Source organism: Channa argus, chromosome 13 (assembly GCF_033026475.1).
Source record: "Channa argus isolate prfri chromosome 13, Channa argus male v1.0, whole genome shotgun sequence".
Lineage (NCBI taxonomy): Eukaryota > Metazoa > Chordata > Actinopteri > Anabantiformes > Channidae > Channa > Channa argus.
The window spans coordinates 15,877,849-15,894,150 of NC_090209.1; the positions used below are offsets into that span (position 1 = coordinate 15,877,849).

Genomic DNA, 16,302 nt, shown 5'->3' on the forward strand with positions numbered 1-16,302 from the left:
ACTTCCAAAAGACAGCCACCTGCTAAAGGACATTTGTACATGTCTTTGTTTAATTAAGGTGAAAGCCAGTTCATTGGCCTCCTCATGCAATGTGACTGAAACTAAGTCTGCCTCGATCAGACTCCTGCCAGTGGACGGCATGGCGACTTGCGGGGGACATGTGTCTTGTGTCAGATTTGCCACAAAAATGTTTCTACAATACAACCTGTGTGTGGTACAGCCAGTTGCCTATGGAATACATAGGATATTACTACTCCACTAAAAGATAACAAAATGTCCCACCCATGTTTGACTGTGTTTTTGTGGCCTACAGAAATACGGTTTCAGTTACTTTGTGAAACTTGAACTTGTTTTGATGAACATACAACAAGTATTTGGGCTCATCCTGAGAACAGGTTCACACAAAGCTCTTAGCCAATTGCAAATGTGTTTGTATTTAATTTAGTTTGAAAAAGCTGTGGGTTGTGGTTAGGTTGCAACATTTTATTTTCATACGAATACTGATATGCTTTTTATGTTACACTAAAATTTCTCGGTTTGTACTAATGTCTGCATTCATTGTATATGTTGTATGTGTATTTTCACAGCAAACATGGGTGACAGAGCATTGGTTGTTTGGTAAACCTTTTAAAGTAACAATGTAAGTTCAATATCAATTTCATCTCAACGTGTGGAGCTCTGGGATAGATAAGACATGCCACAGGTTTGGACCACCAGCATCAACTGTAGTAAACAAGACCACTCTAAAGCCCACAAAAACCAACAAGCTAGTTCAATAAAAAAGTACCTTAGAATTCTAAAATTGAGAAATTGCAGCAAGGAGCAGGCACATGTTGGAGCTACAGTATTTCTTAGCCAATTGCTTCTAGAAGTAGCATCACAAATGTCCTGTGCTCATAATGAGATTGTCTTGATAACTTAATTTGATGCAAGAATAAAACAGTTTTGCTGTTACAGTAGATCCGAAAGCTTTTTAGGAAGCTTAAGTCTGGTTCTTCAAGTGTTGATGGGGCAGAGAATTATAAAAAAAATACCTTAGTTCGTTATGAGCTTCTCTATGAAAGCTATATTATCTCAGGATGAAATGGACTCTTCAGTTTAACCTAACGGTATGTCTTACCTAACCTTGGACTTCTGTGTGATTAGCTTTTAATGTTTTATAATTAGTAGTAGCAATGGCAAAAGAAGTCAGCAGGGCAGAGGTGGGATGGGTACGCCCTTGAGAGCAAGCCTTATGAATCAACGGCTGGCGATAAATGGACTGGATCATTACTGAATCAAGTGATCTGCAGAATAATCTATTGATTTTTTGGTCTTTCTCACTTCTTTATTATTCTGTATCACAGTATTGCAACATCAGGAGGAACACACTGATGGATGGGTTGCTTGGACCTCTGCAGTGACCGTGGTGTGTCCATGTGTATGTGGGGGGACATAACATATATAATAATAACTTGTAGATTTATGTTTTGAAAGGTGTGCATTTTAAAACTGATGTCTGACAGTCTTAACTATATAGAGAGAATCAATATTTTTGAATGTGTCATCATGTTGATGTTTTAAGTTGTATTGTAGGAGAAAATTGGCGGAGGACCTTAAGGAAGACTTTAAGGCCTCATCAACATTACACATTGACACCAGCCACAGATAAATATGAGATGAGTATGAACTATGAACAAGCTCTAAAGTATTTATTAAGGACATTTTAAAGGTAAATGTATTAAAATTAAATAGTGGCAGGTGTAAAGGTTATTTGTTTATAGAAAAGAGTGAAAATGCCAATGAAAATTGTTAATCCCTTAAAAAAATCATGGCGTAAAGTACGTCTGAGAAATATTTCAGCTTAGCCTTAAATTGTGTTGGATTGCTCATATTATGTCAAATTGCTGCACAAGTGCTTAAGTAGGAAGGGTCTCTGAAATGAGAATGAGAAGGTGATAAGATCTACTCATTTAACAAATATCCTGAGTGATCCTTGTGTGTTAGAGGTATAACAGGGAATAGGTCACAATCCTGAACCCTACAGGGAAGGTAGGCGTTAAAGCAGTATCTAACATGTTAGTTAAATTTGCTATCGATCCTCTCGATTCTTTATTATGTACAACAGGACACACCACAAAACTGCTAATTGGCAATAATCTGTTTGTCAATAGTTCACAAGACTGCAGAATTTAGATAAGGAAAGTTCAAGTTTAAAATACATTATCACAGCCCCACTGTTCCTGTGGGCTTTGCTCCTGGAATACCTTTAAGAAGTCTCATGCTCAGAATATTTTACAGTAAATTATTGATGTATGTTAGTTGGAAGGAAAGAAGGTAGAGAAGGAAAACAAAGACAGGAGGTGACATTAGTGATCTGCCAGTAGCAGTGTAAACTTTAAATGGACTGCTCTATGGGATGTTGTGAACAGTGGTTTATTATCTGCTAAACCTGCACAACTAACAAAAAAAGTGCTCTTCTGAAGTAACAGGACACTAATGTAAACTTTGAATAATGCATAACTATCAATTATGCCTCAAAAAAGCTATATTAACTGAGAAGAAGATAAGAATCTCGTCAGAATTTGACTGGATCTGACACTAACTTTAAAACAGCACTAAGTAATAAATTTACAGTAGATCAAATTGTTATGTGTACTGGGAAAGTGGATACTTATGGGGAAAAGAGCAGTTCCTCTAAGTTTGGAGTGTTTAAGCTCTTTTCAGCTCATTGTTTGAGATTATGGCCTTCAACATCACTATTTTGATTCAGTCTCACCACTAAGTAAAAATTACAAGTGCATGTTCAACAAAAGAGAACTAGGTCAATTTAGAAGAATAAATAGTCTCTACGTAGGCAAAATGGACCTTGTCACTTAATACAGCTTATATTATGCTGTACCACTATACATTAATATGTAAACTCCATTTCTGTGTTGTTTTATTGCAGTTATGACAATGTATAATAATTTATATAGTCTAGTTATTGGCTTTTTTCTCTGTTATTTAAAACTATAGCCGATACTAAACTATGTAGGCGTTTCTATTGCAGTTAAACCAATGCAGTTAGGCCATAGGTAGAATATCCGTTACTATTGTATGAACTGACAGCAACGAGATAACGTGAATTGAGTAACGTGCATTTAACATTAGTAGGCTAAAATGTTCATTTTAGCTCTGGAGTTGGTGGTGGTACCTATAAATAAATAAATGTTGGAAAAAACACTACTTAGTTTCATAGAGTAAGTGAAGAGGACGACAAGTTAATTTCAACGTCCATAATTAGTTTAATGTGAAGTGTAGCTAAATTAGAGTAGCTAAATAGCCTAGCTAATTGTTTGATCAGCTAAAGTTAGCTAGTGTTAGCTAGTTGGCTACAAAAACAGAATGTGTAGCCTACCATTAACATTTACTTGACGCGCAGCCTACCGCTAACCTTTCACATGCAGCTATATGTCATATTTTGCTGGTGACCATCTCCCACCACATTACCCGAGTTTACAGGCAACCTTAAACACTAAGTTAAATGCATAATACTTGTTGGTGTTTCATATACTTTGCCTGGGAATCTGCTCCTGTAGTCTTTGTCTAACTTTATTACACTAATTGAAAACATCAAACAAGCAGTTTCTAAAATAATAGACGTTAAAAAATTACATTTATTTTGTAAGCTTCCCGCTGAGGCCACAACTGATCTAGTCCAGGTTTTCCAAGCAACACCTGCCAACGGAGAAATTCAATTAGGGACTCCTCTTCCCACTTGGAGCCGGTCTCCAGGGCAGATCTTCCGGGCGACTCGCCCTGTGGAAATAAGAAAATGCTACAATAAAGCTCGAAAAACTGAAAAAAGACATTGTCAACTTTAATAATGATAGCCCTAAGGCTATCCACCGTACACACACACACGTCCTTTTAGATGGAAGTCAGCGAAAGACAGCGAAGTACCACAGGTAAGAGTTTTCCTCTCAACTACTCTACACGCACATCTCATTTCAAAACATTGCACTCTGTACAGAAAGCGACACAAAAGTGTGCCTCGCTACAACATGAGGCAGTTTTAAACCGATGTGTTTAAAGTGCACGAAAGCTTGAAGATAATATGTGGGCACTCGTCGGCAAACACGGTGTGTGTCTCTGCCTCGAAGCAGCAGCAGCAGCGGCGGCGGCAGCAGCAGCGCGCCGACAGCAGCAGGTCTGGAGCGTCTCACACAGTCTGTTAGTGAACCTACTGTACATTTGGAAATATTGGCGAGGAGACCAAGCTTGCCTACAACTTTTGTAATTCATACAACATATACAAAGCTGTCAGGGATCGGATTAAAATTGCAGCCGACCAAAACGCCTGCCTCCACTCAAAAGTTAAGACCGTCAAGTGCAACTTTTTCCCTTATTCGCACAGTTCAGGCGAGCTCAAAGACTCTCATTCCCCACACACGACGTACAACGTTAGAAGAACATAGCGCCACCAAGACCGATATGATGTGTTTTATTAGGAGTTACATTATAGAACCTATAATGTCTCACTCACACTTCTTCAGAACTGCAAAATGACATAAGCTTTGCGGTGCGACTTCAGCGAAAGTCTCGGTTTTTGTTTAGAAAAACTTAGTGAAACTCCGTCGGTTGCCACTAAACAGGTAGTAGCCTTCGTGCAGTATCATTTACTGTCAATAGAGGAACTACTATAAATGCAATCAATATTCAAAGCCAGAAATGCGGAAGTTCTGCTGTTTTGGATTATAAATAACGTTTTGAAATATTTGTTTTCTTCATTTTTGCATGTGGATTTTGATAATTAGAGTTGTAGTCAGAAAGGCCAAAACTATCACTTGCTAAATGCACAATACTTCGCCAAAATGTAATTTTATCTAATTATTTGGATTTTCAGCAAGCTATTATGTAGAAATTCTAGAAGTAAATCCCACCATAAATATAACCTCATTAAAAAAAAATCAATTAAAAAAACTTTCTCAACATGTCTTAGCTGTTATACATGTTATGCACCTACCTGACACTACACACACACACACACACAGTATCTGCTATGGTAAATATGATTTTTCTGCAGTTCCTGCTCTTAGTGGCTCTAAGGCAGGTTTTTTGACTTCCATCTCCCGTAGAACAAACAATCTGTTTAAAAACACTGTAAGTATATTGTGTGTTTGGATAGTTGTGATCTCTACAAAACACCACTATCATTTGAGATTTAATTTAACACGCTTTTGGAAAGGGTCACTGTTTGTTCTTCTGTGCATTTATAAATGTCTGTGCTGTGTACCTGCCACTATGTTTGTTATTATTCTCAGGGATGAAGATGAAGACACGAATAGATCACTGGCACTTTAAACCCTGAGTTCTCATATTCTCGCCGGATCTTTCTCCTTTGCTAATTATTGTGTTGTTTTCAGAGCAAATATGTCATATCCATGGCGACCAGGCAGGTTTATTGTCTCTCCCGTGCAATAGCTCACAGAAGTAATTAATTACCCTTTTTTTTTCTCCCTCCTGTCTTTGGTTAAACAGATCATTCATGGAAAGCCATCTTCTATATTAAAAATGCCACTGCTAGTACAACACAAGGTAAACATGAAAGTTTATTTCAATTTTACAGTGTTGATGTCCCTTTTATGATTTAATTCTTTGTCTCACAAATCAGTTGTAGATTTAATAATTTTATAACGTGAAAAAGATTTATTATGTGCCTACTGTGTGCTTTTGAGGTATTTTCCATAATACCCTCATAATGCAGCAGCTGTGCAGCCTAACTGTTGCAGATGTATTCATGCATGCAAAGCAAGCACACACTCGACACTTAAACAGGTGAGCTTAAAAACACATGTTTAGACATGAAATCACCATGACTTTTATGTGATATGAATAGAAAGAATTAGGTTGACTAAAGTTAAGTTTACTTTAGTGGTGTCTCTTTTGAATGAGGTTACCACAAATAAAAACCAACAACAGGTGAGACAACAGGCTAGAATAGTTCACTTCAGTGCATTTTAGGGTTATTGTAAATGCATCTTTGTACATTATACCTAAAGAGAGCTGGATGGTTATTAGTTGAAGCAACTTCCAGCTATTTGTCTTGTGTACTCCCGCACTGAAACTCTGGAATGTGACAGCATGTGTCTGCTTTCCAGTGGTCCATCTCTAGCTGGACATTAGCTTGCCTTCACTGTCAGACCTGAGATACAGGATTCATCTCTCTTTGGCATTGATGAGACACTGCAATAACCATCTGTCAAACATACTGCCGTCATTCTCTCTGCCATCCTTCTTTTATAACTGTTCATTGTCACTATAGGTAAAAGTAGAGCTCGGTGAATCTAGAGCTGATATAGCAAAGATGCTAATTGTCCATTTGTGCAGTTTTAATTGTGATTTGGCTTATGTGTTTGGTTTATTGTTTATTAATGTGGTCCTCTAGGCCTTTTGATTGGATATCTCTCTCTTTCACTCTGAAATGGCACTCAAAATGTTGCCTGTAGTATTTGCTCCTGCCTCAATCCACTGCTTGAGAATCTCATTGTTTAATCAGTGTATGATGCCTCCAACGTTCATATTTCTTGCAGTCCTATCAATCAGTGAAATGCCTCATGTCTCATAAGTACCCATCTGCATCTGTCAAAGGATGTGTAGAATTAAACCCACGTGTATTCCTTTTCTGTTTGACCTTGACTGCAGACCTCAGGTCTTTGATGTCACGTAAGTGTCAGAAATCCAGTGCCGGATTTGACAGGCTTCAAAAGCCATTACTTTTGTTTCCCAGCACATAAGCTTTATCAATTGCCCTCAGTGTAATGATTTTGTATACAAATTCACATTACCACAACCATAGTGTTTTGCCTTGTAAAAATATACTGCCTTCAACACGTACTGTTATACCAGCACAAATAGCACACATGTTTTTTTAATCTTCATTATTGTTTTTATTTTAGTGCTGAGGAAATGTCCTTTTTGCATGCTTGATCAGCCAGTAGAGAAATCCAATATAATGGAGGTTCAAGGTGAATTGCATCCCGTGCATTTCCCCCCCCTCGACTGAAGGAATATTCCAGAGCAAAATAAACAAATCACACAGACAACAGTAATATAGGGTTGATTTTGAAGGCATGAAATAAGTATCGATTAAATCCTGCAGTTCATAGATGAAAATGGCCTTTTTGGTAATTTGTCCTGGGTCCTTTCAATACGATGGGGAGAGAGAGAGAGAGAGAGAGAGAGAGGCATGGGCTAAGGGAGAGACACAGCAAAGACTATAGGAAGAGGTAGAGGAAGAATAGAAAGGAACAAGACAAGTGAACAGCAAGAAAGAAAGACAGAGAGAGGAGCTTTCACGGAGTTGAGAAACGAACATGCTGCCCCTTTCGAGCTCATTATCATTCTTAATAAGTCTTAAGGAAAGAAGGAGCATTGAGTGTAAATGCACGGTAATCCTTACACTGGCCAAGGTTAGTAGGGACGTCAGCACATGCGCGCTGTTCCCAGCTGGCCACTCTGGGACAGGGAGGGGACCAGAGGAGCACAGTTAAGGATAGATGTTCAAGGAGAAAGTGAGGACATTAACACACTGTATAAAGGTTAAGGCCCTTTACCCCAGCATGTAGCTTTTCAGAGCCAGCACCACCTGGCATTTAGGCAGCAAACACTTCTGCATCATTCTCAAAACAGCCACATTAACCATAAGACTTAGTGTAAGCCACAATAGTTCAGAAGAACTAAAAATTGACAGGTGTTGAGTACAAAACTTGATTAAAAATCTTAATAGCACAGTTTTGATTTTGGCAACACTTAACACAAGGGATTCACTCCTGTCCTCAATGTAACTGTTGGCTGCTGTGCACGTCTAACTCATTATTCTTTGGGTGTGGTCCAGAAACAAGCTTTAAGATGAATTGGATGAACTGGTGACCAATTAACTCATTTAACAAATTGCCAGTCACTTGTAGTGGTTGTTCAACCATGTTTGTTTTAATCGAAATCCAATTCAGTATTTACTGTGTTAAGCTTACAGTCCAGAGTTGTCACCCTGTGCATTCTACAGTGTCGGTAATATTTCCGTATTCCTGTTCATTAATCAAATCAGATGTGAGGCACGTCTGGCACATTAATCTTAGTCCAAAGAGAAACCAGAAGGAGATTTTTATACTTACACTAATTAGTACAGTAAGTGTTTTGGTTTTTTACTTTGTCAGTTTTCAAGACAGGTTTAAAAATGTAAACATTGTAATCTAAGCGCTTGTGATACTTGCTAAACTGGATGAATGTTTGATAGATGTTTTAAATGTATATAGATAGAGACCATCTTTTTTGAAATTCACTTCAAAATTATCTTTATGTGTGTTTCTTAAATAAATATCCATTTCTAGGGAGTCCTGTCAACTGCTTTCAATAAGATAAATGTTCTGCCATGTCCACATTTATATAAAACAGCCTATAAAAATCTTAAATGCATTTTATTTCCCCAGCTTAGTTAACTCCTGCTTTTCTTTTTAGTGTAGGGATCTCTGAGAATTTCACAACTTGATTCAAGTTCTGGTTGGTGGTGGCAGAAATGATGTAGGATTGCTTCTCAATTCAAAATGCATTATTGATTCAAAATAAATTTTCAAATCAATAAATTGAAAGTGGTCCTATTTTCTGGCTCCAGCTCCAGTTCACTTAGTGCCAAACAATGTAATCATGCTTTTAGTCCAAAGGATTGCACTATAAAATTTTTCACAGTTAAACTAAATAGTCTTAGGGTCTGCCTGACTAACATAAAAACAAAACCAAAAAACTAAGAAGTACGTGGCAATACAGAGCATTCTTATTTATAAATTTTACCTGCCATAATATGGAAGCATTTTGCAGCTTTTTCTGGGGAATGAGAATATTGTAATAAAAGTGTAATTTACTGATCACCATGACTGCACTAATACTATGCTTGTTGCAACGCAACAATTAGGAATTATAATTAATATTTTAGTGTATCCCAGGGCTTACAGATTATCACAGAGATAATTTCCTTTTGTTGTTGTCTTGAGGAAACTTTAAAAACATGTTTTTCTCACAGATATTTATGTTGTCCAAATATTAGATGTAGTTTCAGCCAAGCATGTTGACTGCTGGAAGAAAATTAGTTTCTCAACCACTTTATACAAACCACTTTTTGAAACTTAATGATGATGACTTAGTTGGTTCTTACAGGAAACATATTCACATTATTGTCCAAGAAATAGACAGCAGTTAAATAAGCAAACGAAATTGGAGCTGGTGGTGTAGAGTGGGGGTGCCCTTTTGTCTTATTTAGTACATGCCATCTCTGTGCCTTTCTGTCATATAAGGATGATCTATCTAGAGACAGATGTTCTCAGACCTTTGCTCATGAACAATTTTGTTCTTTTTTTTGCCCTTTTTAAAGGTTAAGGAGTAAAAGACTTTCCCTGCAACATGTCACCCTGGTTTCATTGCTGTGTTGTCAGTTGCTCTGTTCTACTCTACCTTGAGTTTAGAAGTTGAAATGACTTAACTTTGACTTGGCTAAAGATATTGCTAATATACACATGGAAGATGCTTTTAGTAAAAAGGTATCACCATGCTCATTTGATTGTGCTTTGGTTGAGGCTTGGTTGGCAAGCTGCTCCATTACTGCCCCCCTCCTCCCCACCACCAACTCTTCAACCCCCTCCAGGGAGCCCTGGGAGGCAAAGAGCCATCACCATGGCAATCTCAACACAGTTCTCATACACACCGGTCCATTGTGACTGGCGTGCGTTGAGGTAAGAGGGAACAAAATGTCACAGCAACTGGTTTTTTTGTGTTTTTGTTTTTGTCTCAGTTCTCTGTGGGATTGTGCTCAGATCCATGTGCTCAGTTACACTAGAGAGGCTGTTGGAGATAGGGAAACAAGTTTATTGTAGAAATGATCAGAGTGACATGGAAACAGACTGTAAAAACTAATAAGGTTATGTTTTGGTTTTCCTTTTTTCCACTGTGATTGTACCTTTTGTTGTGGTAAAAACACAAAATAAGTGTTTAAACATTCCTCAAGTCAGTGTTGCACAGTGTAATATAAAAAAAAAACATTATTTAAAAAAAAATAATAATAAAAATAAATATTTTTAAGAAATTTGACAAATGAAATACCTTCCCTTTGGGCAACGGATCCAACGGTGGTGGCAGACAGAAAGGCCCTTTGTATCGTAGGTCTAACATGCACCAGACTTTACTGTACTTCTGCTCATAGAGGTTTATCACTGGCTTAAAATATTGTCCTTGTAGCTCTTAGTTTATGCTGACCTTTCAACTCTCTTGATCCACATAACATGCTTTTGGCTACAACTATAGGAAATAAAAGGGTTCATTACAGATAGTGTGGCATTGAAGAGGTGGAGCAGGTTTTGCCCCTAACCCTGAAGATGTGGACTGTGTCCCAACCTCAGTCCCTGAGGTTTGGAGAAAGGGTCAGCCCTTACCAGAGGGCACTGGGTGGCTTCAGGCACACAAATCCAACGTCTGGCATAATGTCGAGGCCTACTGCCCTCTGCTCTGTGTACCACTACATACCACTACATAGCTCGTATGACATAAAATATTAAAGTGATTGTCTTATATTAGTATTTCTATGGATACTTTTTTAAATTTTGGAGTTAGCTAGATAGTGTATACAGTGCATACATATGCAATAAATCCCACAATAATAATTTACTATGCAAGAACCAGAAGTCTCATTAATATTTGTTGATATGTAGCTGTAGCAGTCAGGTCTTTTTGTGCCAAGTTTGTAAGTCTGCCATCGTGCTTTCCAGAGCAGATGCAAAGGTGCAGGTCCTGAGAGATCTTTTTATGTTTGGAGACCTCTCCTTGCTCCTTGCCTTCGACCTCAGCCAGAACACAGCTCTGTCTCAATCAGCTCTCTGCTGTAATCCCTCTTCAGAATTCCTTTTGGCTAAGAGAGTAAATAAATTTTTCAGCGTTTTTTAGAATACAGCTTGCCAGAAGGGACTCCTCTCTCCTCTCCTATAACTGCTCCAGTAATTAGCAAATTGATTAGGAGAACTTCAACACACCTCCTTGGCTGTTATCTCCTCATTCTAGGACAATATTGCTGTACCATGGGACAGCGTAAATATTTTAAGGGAAACCCTCAGTGAATCTTATTAACTGGCTATGGGGCAGAGCAGCTGTCTCCTGCTTAAGGTCCCAGCCAATTTTCTAAACTATGATTAAAGAAAAGTTTTGGATTATTTAAACATGCTGTGTCCTGTGGGTTTTTTCAGTGCCACCGAAGACCTCTGTGATTCCCCCCATCCGTCCATGCCAGAACTGCTCCTCTCCCTTTGGATCTATTAGTTTGAAATCGTTTGGGTGATGACTCTTTGAAAGTCGTGGTCATTCTGGGATGCCGTTTTCAAAATGCAACAAAGACCTCTCTTTTATGCACAAATGCTAATTAAAATTTTTACCCCCCATCCCCAAGCTGCAGAGGGAAAGACTTGGTAGCAATTTGGCAGATAATCAAATTGCATTTTAAATGGAGCAGTTTAAAGATGACAGGGGTCTGCTCACAGGAAGACACAGTGGCACAAATTAAGCTTGAATAAGCTGCAATGTGCGCAGAGGAACAATACAACAAAATTCACATCACAGTTGGAGGGTGCATTTATGTAAATGGACAACATGAAATGTGTGATTTATGTTTGTTTAATTAGTTAAAAGGATCTCAGGTATACACTCAGATTTGTTTTCTGCATGTACATGGATGCCAGAATACAGTGTTTCTTCTAATTATGATTTCCCTCTTGCTAAGTGGCATTTTTTTTTACAAAGTGTCCTTACAATCTGACCAATTGTAGTAAAATGCTAATAAGACATGATTTGTTAACGGTTGCGGTACTTTGGAAACATTTTGCTCTTAATTTTAGATTTTCAGCCTGACAGAAATGGCAAACTGGGTGGAAATTCTTGTCAACAGCTATGTTGGTCTGCAAAAATCTGCGCTTAGAAGCTGTCCCCCCACATTTGGTATACATCATTAAGTTCTCTGTGGCCAATCAAATTGTCTGTTCACACAGCATTCCAGTACATATTAGTTACATCTCGTTAGCAGAAAACAGAAAACTGACACAAAAATTGGGGAAAGTGGCCTGAATTGTTTATCTCTCAGAATTAGTAGAATGTGTGATTCTCATGAAATGATAGAATTGGATCATACATGCAGTTCCCAAAGCTTCTTTTATCTTCTGTTTCCCCTGGAAATCAGAAAGCATCAAATGACATGTTTAGTTTTCAACACTAATCCTACCCAGGTCACATTTTCTATTACGTTTAAACATTCATCACAAGTTCAGTATAGCCATTTGAACCAATTCATATCCATAAAACCACATTATAGACAGCCCAAGAAGTTATGCTTGACTTGTAAGCTTAAAGGCTTCTTAATTGGCTGTGATTTGCTGGCAGTACAGCAGTGACTGTGGAACTGGCATAATGATCCTCTTTATTGCATACATTGCTTTTCTGGCACCTTAACTGCATGAAGTTCTTGGTTTAAGCTTTGCCTTCACCTTGGCCGCATAACATCTTGACATAACAATTGTTTTGACCTGCAAACTACACATCACGCTAGTAGATGTAATGTTGACCTCCTGTACCTTCTCTACACATATCCACATCCACAGACAAGCTCTTGAGGTCTTTCACAGTGATTCCCCAAGGCAGTTTCCCTGTTTATACTTGAGATTTGTGGTTGAAAGCAGCTGAACACATTTAGAGAGAGGACACTGCCTTAAAGTGTTTGATATTCATTAGTGAAGCATTTTCCAGTATAGTAGACAAGGGGAAAAAAAAGAAAAACACAAGATACTTTTTGATTTTTCTGTACTTGTTTCACAGTACTCAACAGACTATTTCATTCTTGTTTGACTTTATAAGAATACCCTTAAAAATGCACCATGGCTTCTGGTGCCAGTCCCAAGTCCGGATAAAGGCTGAAGGTTGTGTCAGGAAGGGCATCCGATCTAAAACGCATGCCAAATTAAACATATGAATCATGACTTCCATAAAGAATCTGACTTCCACACCGGATCGGTCTGGGCCTGGGTTAACAAAAACCATCACCGGTGCTGTTGACCTACAGGGTGGAAATTGGGCTACTGTTGGTCGAAGAAGAAGAGGAGGAAGACGTGTTCGTAGGCAGAGAGAGAAAAGGAAGGCCAAGAGTGTAGGACTGACAATAAGGACTTTGAATGTTGAGACTATGACAGGCAAAGCTAGAAAGTTGGCTGACATCATGCAGAGAAGGAAGGTGGATATACTGTGTGTCCAGAAGTCCAGATGGAAAGGTAGGAAGGCTCAAAGCTTAAATGCTTGTTATGGAGGTGAAAAGAGTCTGAAGCTGCAAATTCAAGGACTGATGTTCAATGTCGTTAGTGGTTATGCCCTACAGGTGGGATGTGAGTTAGGCGAGAAGAAGAATTTTTGGAGTGAGTTAGATGAAATGATGCAAAGCATCCTCAGAGGTGAGAGAGTGATGATTGGTGCAGATTTCAATGGACATGTAGGTGAAGGGAACAGAGGTTATGAGAATGTGATGGGCATGTTTGGTCTTCAGGACAGGAACACAGAATGTCAGATGGTGGTAGACTTTGTGAAGAGGATGGAAATGGCTGTAGTGAACACTTTCTTCCAGAAGAGGCAGGAACATGGGGTGACATACAAGAGCAGAGGTAGAAGCACTCAGGTGGACTACATCTTGTGCCGACGTTGACTTGGTTTAACATATCAGTGAGAGTGTAGCCAGAAAATACAGTTGAAAGTTGAAAAAAGGACTGAGTTGAAAAAGGAAGAATGTTGTGTAGGGAGGAGTTGACACAGGCTCTGTGTGGTCAGGAGGAGCTTCTAGATCACTGGACAACTGCAGCTAATGTGATTAGGGAGACAGGTTGGAGGGTACTCTGTGTGTCATCTGGAAAGAGGAAAGTGGACAAGGAGACTTGGTGGTGGAACGAGAAAGTTCAGTACTTTAGACAGGGAAAGAGTTTAGCTAAGAAGAAGTGAGACACTGAGAGGACTGAAGAGAGTAGACAGGAGTACAGAGAGATGCAGCGTAAGGTGAAGGTACAGGTGGCAAAGGTCAAACAAAAGAGCATATGAGGACTTGAATGCTAGGTTGGACAGTAAGGAGGGAGGGGTGGATTTGTACAGGATGGCGAGGCAGAGAGATGGAGATGGAAAGGATGTACAGCATGTTAGGGTGATTAAAGATAACTATGGAAATGTATTGACATGTGCCAGGAGTGTGATGGGAAGATGGAAGGAGAACTTTGAAGTGTTGAATGAAAAATGAAAGGGAACGAAGAGTAGAAGAGGTGACTGGTGTGGAGCAGGAAGTAAAAAAGATTAGTAAGAGTGAATTGAGGAGGGCCCTGAAGAGGATGAAAAGTGGAGGAATAAAGCTGATGAGCCACACTATGAAGTTGGAAAGAGTAGTGGAAGCTAGGCTAAGGGCAGAGGTGAACATTTGTGAGCAGCAATATGGTTTTATGCCTAGAAAGAATAAAACAGATGCAGTATTTTCTTTAAAGATACTGATGTACAGAGAAGGTCACAGGGAGCTGCATTGTGTCTTAGTAGATTTAGAGAAAGCGTATGACAGGGTGCTGAGAGTGGAGCTCTGGTATTGTATGAGAAAGTCTGGAGTGGCAGAGAAGTATGTTAGAGTACGTATGTTAGAGTGGTGCAGGACTTAGGGTCAACAGTTCAGAGCAACGGAGAGTGTGGAAAAGAGCTGAAGAGACGTGTGCAAGCAGGTTGGAACGGGTGGAGAAATTTGTCAGGTGTGTTGTTTTATAAAAGAGCATCAGCAAGAATGAAAGGAAAGATGTTCAAGACTGTGCTGAGACCAGTGATGTTGAACGGCTTAGAGACAGTGGCACTGAAGAAGGAACAGAGCTTAAGAAGAGTAGCAGAGCTTAAAATGTTGAGGTTCTCTTTGAGAGTGACGAGGATGGATAGGATCAGGAATGAGGACATCACAGGGACAGCTCATGATAGAGGTTTTTGAGATAAAGTCAGAGGCCAGATTGAGGTGGTTTAGACATGTTCAGAGGAGAGACTGAATATAACGGTAGAAGGATGCTGAGGTTGAAGTGGCCAGGCAGGAGGTATAGGGGAAGACCAAAGAGGACATTTATGTATTTAAGTTAGTTGGAGTGAGAAGAGGATGCAGAAGACAGGGTTAGATGGAGGCAGATGATTCGCTGTGGCCAAAGGAAAAGAAGATGAGAATACCCTTAAAGAAAGGTGTTCAACTTTTTATGTTGCTGACCAGATGTCATCCATCAAAACTTTTTTAATGTTAAATAATTTCAGGTTTAAAATTAATATATTAATTCATATATTTTTATGAATAACCATTGCAATCATGTAAACAGCTGTATTTTAAATGTGAAACCATTGTTGTGTTTTTAATTTCTAATAATGTTTAATTTAATTTAGATTTAAATTAATGTATTAGATTTGTGTAAAAATGTCATTTGTACCTTTTCAAATATTTATTTAAAAACAAATATGGCAATCTCCATGTCAGCACGAGTAGAGTAAGCATAAGTTTTTGTTTTGTTCAAAACAGCAAAAAATTAGAAGGCACCCTAATTAGGGCAACTCAATCCTTGTCTTGTGGTGTTGATAGACAAATATTGTTGCAAAGTTAATGACACAGGAGGGATTTGATTGATCAAGTGGATGACTGATCATAAACTGCAGTCAATATTTGGCTGCAGCTTTATTTCCTCTTTGAACAACAGTCTGCCAGGATGTTTGAGCTGGCTAGACACATAGCAGTGACAAAACACATATTTACACTTCAGTCTCTCCTGAGTATCATGATGCTGCGTCTTTATACCATACAGTAAATAATAACCCATGATGCTAAAATGAACAGTCTTAGAGTATTTATTCAGTTGGAGCAAAGGGTACTGGTTAAAGCTGACCAATTTTTAAGTAGATGGGATGAAAATCTCCCTCTAATTACTCTGTGTGGATCCTTTTGGTCCCAGTCCCTCTGCTGCAAATTATGGTATTAAAAAGTCTCTTTTATTTATAGAAATAAAATTTTAGCTTCAGAGACAATACGCTAGTTCTGTTTTACGGTACAGCAGACTTTATCTTTTTAATAAAAATTCCTGACTTGGTGAAAGTTTAATTAATAAGGGACTTAAAGCTAGGGGAATGAACAAGGGAGTTGGGTCTTTGAGGGGGTACTTATTTTTCCATCTGGGCTATCCTCCAAAAAAACTGTCAATTAGTGTGTTAAGCTGAAGAGACAAAAAACGTCAT

At 38.6% G+C, this 16,302-nt stretch overlaps 1 protein-coding gene across 2 annotated transcripts in view; it reads left to right on the forward strand.

The window, feature by feature from the left end:
• The first annotated feature begins 3,773 nt into the window (after positions 1-3,773).
• casz1 (castor zinc finger 1) overlaps positions 3,774-16,302 on the forward strand; it is a 174,665-nt gene continuing 162,136 nt past the window's right edge. For both annotated transcript variants that reach the window (XM_067528107.1, XM_067528108.1), the window contains exons 1-2: positions 3,774-3,929; positions 5,503-5,559. The gene's annotated coding sequence lies outside the window, so the exon portion shown is untranslated. The remainder of the gene's footprint in view (positions 3,930-5,502; positions 5,560-16,302) is intronic.